The sequence below is a fragment of the Austrofundulus limnaeus genome, unplaced genomic scaffold (assembly GCF_001266775.1).
Source record: "Austrofundulus limnaeus strain Quisiro unplaced genomic scaffold, Austrofundulus_limnaeus-1.0 Scaffold41, whole genome shotgun sequence".
NCBI lineage: Eukaryota > Metazoa > Chordata > Actinopteri > Cyprinodontiformes > Rivulidae > Austrofundulus > Austrofundulus limnaeus.
In genome coordinates this window covers 2,709,445-2,717,206 of record NW_013952443.1, presented here as the reverse complement: position 1 = coordinate 2,717,206, position 7,762 = coordinate 2,709,445, and the positions used below count along the sequence as shown (strand labels likewise).

At 35.7% G+C, this 7,762-nt stretch overlaps 1 protein-coding gene across 4 annotated transcripts in view; it reads right to left on the bottom strand.

Annotated features, from left to right (window-relative positions):
• pde4ba (phosphodiesterase 4B, cAMP-specific a) overlaps positions 1 to 7,762 on the bottom strand; it is a 177,470-nt gene that overhangs the window by 64,744 nt on the left and 104,964 nt on the right. The window lies entirely within an intron of this gene.

The following is a 7,762-nucleotide window of genomic DNA, read 5'->3' as shown; positions in this document are numbered from 1 at the left end:
ATATAACTGCATTTGGCCCGCAGCCATGGATAGATTTTCATTTTGGCCCCCTCGGAGAAAATGTTAGGGCACCCCTGTTCTAGACCAAATGCTTTAAACTCCTTTCAACTTAACAAACCCAATATAATAGTTTTGGTGTGTCTTAGATGGTTATTTTTTAGTTTGCTTTGTAGTTTAGTAGTAATATTGCTGAAAAACTGACCATAAGTAGAGCTGAAAGATAAAGAATAACATAATGCAGAGATTTTTGACTGGTGGCCCACAGACCACATCCGGCCCGTCAATGAATCTGCCCCACTTGAAGAAAAATATCTACTTTTTTTCCGTTAATTTAATAGAAAATACATTTCAAATCAATTTTGAATTCATGAATCCACTCCCTACCCTCATCTGAACAAGGAGAAGACTTAGCAGRAAAAAGTTGTAACAGGTTTCATTATTTTATTGTTGATTCTGATAAAGTTGTGAAAAATAAACAGCTTTCGCTTAGATGATTGCCAGTGAGGCAAAACTAATTTAGTTTCAGTATCTGTTCAAACTTGAAATGCTGGTTCGGGATAGAGTTATAGTCCCTGACGCAATGATTAAACTTATATCATATATATAAAAACAGTTTCTAAACAAACCTATACAAAATGATATAAAGGATATACATATGTATTTATTTTAACTTTCTCATTTCTCCTTTTATAAAATAACTGCTTATGAAAGCTCATTTGGCTGGTCTGTTCTGGTATATTTTTGCAGAACTTTCCATTACCGTAAATATTAAATACAGAAGAGAGCAGGGAAGGACACAGGCAGTGRGCCTTTTTTAATCCAAACATCCAGCTCTGTAAAATGAAATACCTCCAAATTCCCCTGGACTCATGAGTTAACGGAGTTATCCCATCAGACTGAGCAAAAATAGAAGTCATACTTCATGTTCCAAAGATCTCTGTGACRTGTCCTTACATAATACTGCAGCAGAAATAAATTAAATGGGTTAATTACCTGAGGTACTTCATGTATGCACAAGTCGACGCAGACTTGTCCCAACACTTTTTTCCAGAGTTCAGGTTAAAGTCAGATGTGAAAACTCAAACAGGTTGTTTCACATTTGTTCAAATAAAGTTCTAAAACTGTTTATATACTATACTATACTTTACTTTACTATACTATACTACACATTACTAATGTTTCTGGTTTAGTTTGCTAACCTAAACTGATAGTAAACAGTCAAAGCAATAGAAAAATTTACTTGTATAATAAACTTTATTACTTGACTCATAAATGAAATGTAGTTTAAATGTTTTTTTAATAGTTCTAAAACRGTAAATTAAATCAATATATTATTTGAGAGTCATTATCAGAGCCAACYTGTGGCATATGCAATATAGGCAAATACTAAGGGCACCGTCCATCTATCTAGTGGGTGCCTCAAATGGGGACAAAAAATATATGAATACTTTCTTTTATCAGAGTAGAGTTGATTTAGTTTGTAGAACAATCACTGGTTACTCAGGTTTATGAAGGTAACTTGTACTGTGGGKTTCTTATCTGCTTTGTTACTGCAAGAGGTTAGATATAAGCTTGTGATGAAAGTATTTTATGATGCAGTCAAGACTAACTGCTGGTCCTCAGTGTGTAAATAGAAAACAAATTAAGGATGACGAAGGTTTCAGTTTATATCTCAGACAAAGTTCAGATTTTTGTCTGGTTTAACCTTCATAAGATATTGATTTAATGTTGTTTTATTAATTCCAAGAGTTTAGTCAAGTGCTCTTCAAATGGATGGAAAAAGCACAGTTTAAGTAGRATTTACAGGTAAGTGTACCCCTGGACCCCCCTAGAACTGCTTCACTCCACAGCTACTATTCAACATGAACAGGTGCTCCTCATTGCTGTCAGCAGATGTTGGCATGTATGAGGTAGACTTCTGGTTTTCTGTTTCAAATTAATTATATTGTTAACTATTTTAATTGGACAACCTGGTATCTAAATATATATAAAAATAAATCTTAAATAAATAAATACATTTTGGTGTGAATGTGTGTAATTTGGCAGTGAGATTTAGAAAATTGCACAAGGGGCACCACCTGAAATCTTACCCAGAGCGCTAAATTGGCTATAGGGCTGACCCTGATCATTCCATTACCGTTTTAGTTGCTGAATATACACTTTTTATACACAGTATTATACTCACTGTATTATTCCCCACTTTAGACATGTTTAAACATACAGGAAGAACAGAYGAGTAACAATCAGGAGGAWAWGGTTSAATCCCCACTTCTGCAGCCCACATGTCAAAGTGTCCTTTGACAAGACACTGTGTGTTGCCCCCAACCCATCACTGTGAGCATGTACAAATGGGTCAATGTGGGTTCTAGTGCCTAAAACTGTCAATAAAACTGGAAAAGTTTTATTTGCATTTAAYTCAGCCCATTTGTCATTTACCTCGACAAACACTGCACCTCCCACACAAACTGGGTGCATCCTCAAACCACAAAAACAAATTCACATGTCGTGTTTCCTCAACTGCTCATTTGCTACAGTTCTGGATTCCTCAACTTTGCCTTTTCTGTCACTAATCTCCAGCAGCAGCAGAAACATGTTGGGAAAGAAGACAAAACAAAGAGAGCAGCTACGGCTCTTATGGTACTCGCATTATTGTGAGTGTCCCTTAAAAAGAACATAAATGTGACCCATCACATTGAAATGAGGATTAAGTCAAATATGGTGAAAATGACCTGATCATATTTTCAGATTACTGGCTTTAAAAGCTACATTTTGATACTTAGATCATCCTGATATCATTAGTAGATCCAGAGATATTATTTCATTTGTCTTGTTGGTTACAATAATACATAAATATCTGGACTAAATCCTAATTTTATGTAATTTTAATGAGGATTTTTTTTTATGTCATTTTAAAAAAGAAACCTCAAATAGTATTTGAATATTGAGATTTCTCAGCTGGAAAGAAACAAAGGCTTTGATAGCTTTCCTCAAAATCTGTTTTCCCCCCAATGCTTAAAAAAGTGCTTAAAAGTGTTTAAGATTATATTTCAGACAGTTCATTAAAACGATACATTTCTAACACATTTATTTGTTATATTTTGACAAAATGTGTTTTAATAAAAACACTATATCTGCCCATTTCTCCACAACTTTTAGACTTAATCCTCGTTTCGATGTGATGGCTCACAAATATTTAAATTTCACACACTGACCTAGAAATGAAAAAGATCTATTTTATTGCTGATTCTGATGGTTTCTAAAAAATACATTCACAAATTTAGAACCTTTTATTCAGCACAGATGAGCCACGTGAAAGACACGCTGCCACGTCAGTCGTAGCCTTGAATTTAGTCCAATTAAATTAGATTTGTCCTCTAACCTCTACTTTTTTGTGGCCAAAAAGGGACAAAGTGCAAATTCATCTAGAAGCACAATTTAATAATAGAAACGAGGCCACTGACATAACCACTATCTATTATACATGCACACATAGGTACAAAGTCATCCGGCAGATGCTCTCATTCAGAATCATTTACAGTCCAAATCCTCGGCCCTCGTGTCACATGAGGAACAGGCGGAGAGCTGACCGAAGGTGTGATGATGTTGGTTAGGAGCAGAAGGCGACGGACAGACACATCTGAACTGAAAGAGGAACTGAGATGAACTTCTACAGCTGCTGCACTGAGAGAAGCAAAGTGAATATGTGGTAAAACTGAGTAAAGCTCATGAGAAAAAAAAAACAGGAAGAAAAAATGTAAAAATAAATAAATAAATCGTTACTTGGTAAATTGTTGCGTAGTCTGTCTGTTCCATTATATTCCCAGGGTGATACTCAACATCATAGTTACTCATTCCTTCTCAGAGGAAAAACAGACTTATCAAAGCAAATAAAAATCTACATTTTCAGGAGATGTTGCTGCTGAGGTCCAATTAGGCACTCAGTAGTAGATGCTCCTACTTTCCAAAAGCTGGATGCACAACAACAGTTCAGAAGGATCTTTTTTTTCTTTTTATTAGTGACAGTTGTGTTTAAAACTACATTTACACTCTGAAACATAGTAAAGGTCAGAAAACTTGCTCAATACAAAATCTTGGTGCAAACAAAAAGACAAGCTTCCTTCTTAAAACCTCTCATGGTTTCATTTAAGGTTTCAGGCCAAATGCAGGAGATGAAATTCATCTGAGAAGTATGGGTTCAGTTTGCCACAACTTGCCAGATTTATAATCTCACCAGCTAAAGGGAATGGGACAGTAAAATGAGCTCCACAATGCACAACTACTACAGCAATTAYACCCCAATTACACATTTCTGCTGGTACATCTGCCAATTTATAATCTGAATAAATGCTTATTTAGAGATCTGTATAAAAATAAACACACGAAGAGATAACTTTGCAATTTCCCTTTTTCCTTCGTCACAATGTTTAGGGTGGAACAGAAATTCTGACTTTATAATGGAGCGTAATAACAAGTAAACCCCATCTCTCAAACTGAAGTATTTATAAGGCCCACCATGCAATAGAGTCAATCTAGCAAACTGAGCATTAGCTAAACTGCTTTGCTTTGATTGTGGAAATAAAAACAGAAGTTCAGCCAGAAGTGGCAGAGRAATACTGAAATGAAGAACTAAATTATTAATGGAGAGCAAAGTTGAAATGTGGCAGAGCAGACAACAGAACCTGACCACCCCTATAATTCTCATAATCAGAAGCTTTTTCTAATTTAATTTAATTTAATTTAATTTAATTTAATTTAATTTAATTTAAATTAATTTAATTTAATTTATTTGGCATGTGGTTTTATTTGACTGGGTGGATAAGATGTGTTTCTATTGAGTAAAAACAAAGCTTAAAACAAAACAATGGCTTCTAATTAAGCATTTTTACATTTCTGAACTGATGCAATCATTAAAAAAGTAGAATCAAAGTACTTTAGACCACACATGTTTTATATGTTTGGTACCATCCATCTGACTGCCAACATCCTGCTTCCAGCAGTTATGACCATCATCAGAGGCAGTCGCCACACTTATCCTTGTCTTCACTTGTTAAACCAATGTGTAATCATCCTAATTGATGTAATCACCGTTATCAACATCAAACATCAAATTCYTTATTTCAGTGGAGCAACACCTAAYTTTACCTCTGGTCAGTCACCAAAGCAGCAAAAGCGCAGATTGCTGAACTACATCAGTTTTATAAATCTTTTTTTTATGTCTTCATAAAAGCATGTTATATTGTACGCAAAGGGCAGCGCAAAAAATACTGCTAAACCACAAAACTCTATAACTCACAGTTACACCCCACCCATAGGCACACAAGCACAAAACAGTGCTGTTCAGGGTCCTGCCATGAAAGAAAAAAAATAGGTCACCAAACAGAAAAGAAGCCTGGTTTCAAATGCTGACAGCTATTCATGTAACAAAAAAATAATACAAAGTTAAAGAGCAGCCTCAGGGTGACTTCAGACAKTTTTTTTAAGCTGTTGAACTCTAAATGCCTGCTTTTACAAACACATACAGAGATCAGTTTCAGACGGGTTAAAACCTCGACGCTAAGGTGTATAACGTCATAAAAACGAAAATCACATTRCATTCAACACTGCACTTATTTTTCCTCCAAAGTCTCAAACAGTGCGACTGGCACAGTGACGTCAAATGTGTCCCACACACCGTTAAACAAATATGGTTCTGTGGTTTGGAAATTATGCTTTAAATTTCAGAATGTACTGTAAATGCAAATACATATCCTCCACCAAAACTAATTGCTGAACAGTGACACTGAGATCATCCAGAAGGATAGCATTACTGTCTTTTGTATAGATAAAAGAGGGCCTAATCTTTGGTATTATCCCACCTAAATGCAGGTCAGTAACCAAATATTTGAAGAAGCCTTCCTCTCAGATTGTTTTGGCTGGATCTGTGTTCGTGTACCCCTCATCCTGTGTGCACACAGGAGAGCAGCTTTTGTGCAAATAAATACAGAACMACACAGCTCAGTCATGTAAGAGGGCAGCCAAGTGACAAAAAAAACTGTCTTTACCTGTCATATGATTCAGATGTGATGCAGAGCACTGTATGTTATGCATACTTCTCTTTTCTGCAGTATGGCCCAGTACTTTCCACAGGAAATCCTTGGTCAGAGAGGTGGAAACTGCACAACCTGAGGTGGATGTTCAATGTCTCCTGACCTCAAAGTGTCAAGACCTCCACAAATATGCTCCAAATGTTGCTTTAGTTAATGAAATTATAAACTTTTTTGGAGAACATATCAGGAAATGCAGATTTTAGAACTTTGAAAAATGAATGGTAAAATTTCGCTGCTTAAACATTTCTGATATTWTGACACCAAAGGCTACAGACTTCTGGAGGAACAACCATTCAAATTTTTAATACATTTATGTCAGCAAACATAAATCAATCTGTTTATTTGGACTTTATTTTCTGCCMAATTTCAAAATAAGGTTTTAGAATCTATATCAGTCTTTTTATTACTACATTTTTATTAGACTTTAGTATAATACAACATCCTAAAGTTTTACAATCAACGTTCAAACACAGAAATAAGTCAGATTCATTTCCATCCAATTCAATACACTTTTAACACATTCATAAAAATGTGGCCAAACTGCACACTGAATCTAATCCAATTCTCTGTCCTGTGCTTGTTTAAGAGCAACAGAAACAAGCTGAAGTAAAGGTGAACAACTTGTTAGGTTTGGGTGGTGAGAGAACACAACAGAGACACAAACTATGATTAGGCTGCATGATAAGAAAGAACAGAGTTCCAGTTTTCATAGATGCACAAAACTGTCATATCACTACTTATCAAATACACAAAAATCAAAGCTCTGYGAGTGAGGACAAAAATAACAGCAAAACAGAAGTAACATCCCTCCTGGTGGGAGGGAGTTAAAGTTTCAGTCGAAGTGTTCAAAACAATATAACAKTTTTTCTAATGAAATCATAACCTGTGTATTTCTGTTTCTCAACAGTTAAACGCCGTCATTGCCTTTTCTTCTGCTTTAAAGAATTGTTTCTGTCACCAGAGTCCACTCAGTTTTCTCGTAAACAAGCCTTTAAACTTTTTCCCTGCTGGTCAAACTCCAAACGAGGCTCTTTAGAGTCACGTTGAAGAACAGACACAACATCATTATCAAGTCCTTTTGTTCAGTCAACTGAAACCCATGTGGCTTTATCAGGCAAAAATCAATAGAACGCTGCAGCCCAGGAATATCACAGCAACTGTTACAAAGCAGTGTTTAGAGTTGTGGTCAAATTAAGTTTTATTGTATCAGAATCATGGGCGTAATTTCAGGGGGGGTTAGTGGGGTTGTGACCCCCCACAATAATATGATTCAGTGAATATACGCACCCCCAATTAAATGACATCATTTGCTCAAACACAATTGAAAGGTTGAGTACACAGCTGCAACTCTCTTGCTGTCTTTAGGTAACTTTGACCTGGTTTAAAAATGTACAATGTCATATACGTGTAATTGCTGAAAATGWCATGTAGTGTTTTAAAGCATAATTACCCCAGTGGTAGAAAGTAACGTTATGCCTTTGATCAGAATAAAGAAAACTTGTCTACTTGTGAGCGAGAGCAGAATTTAGACAAATGCACCCTTCAAGCTGCACATGGTTACATTATTACATTTTAGAAGATTGAAAATGTCAGATGCACTTATTTTTTACATTAAAAACAAATTGAAAATATTTCTGAACACCCCCCCACCACCACCACCACACACACACACACAC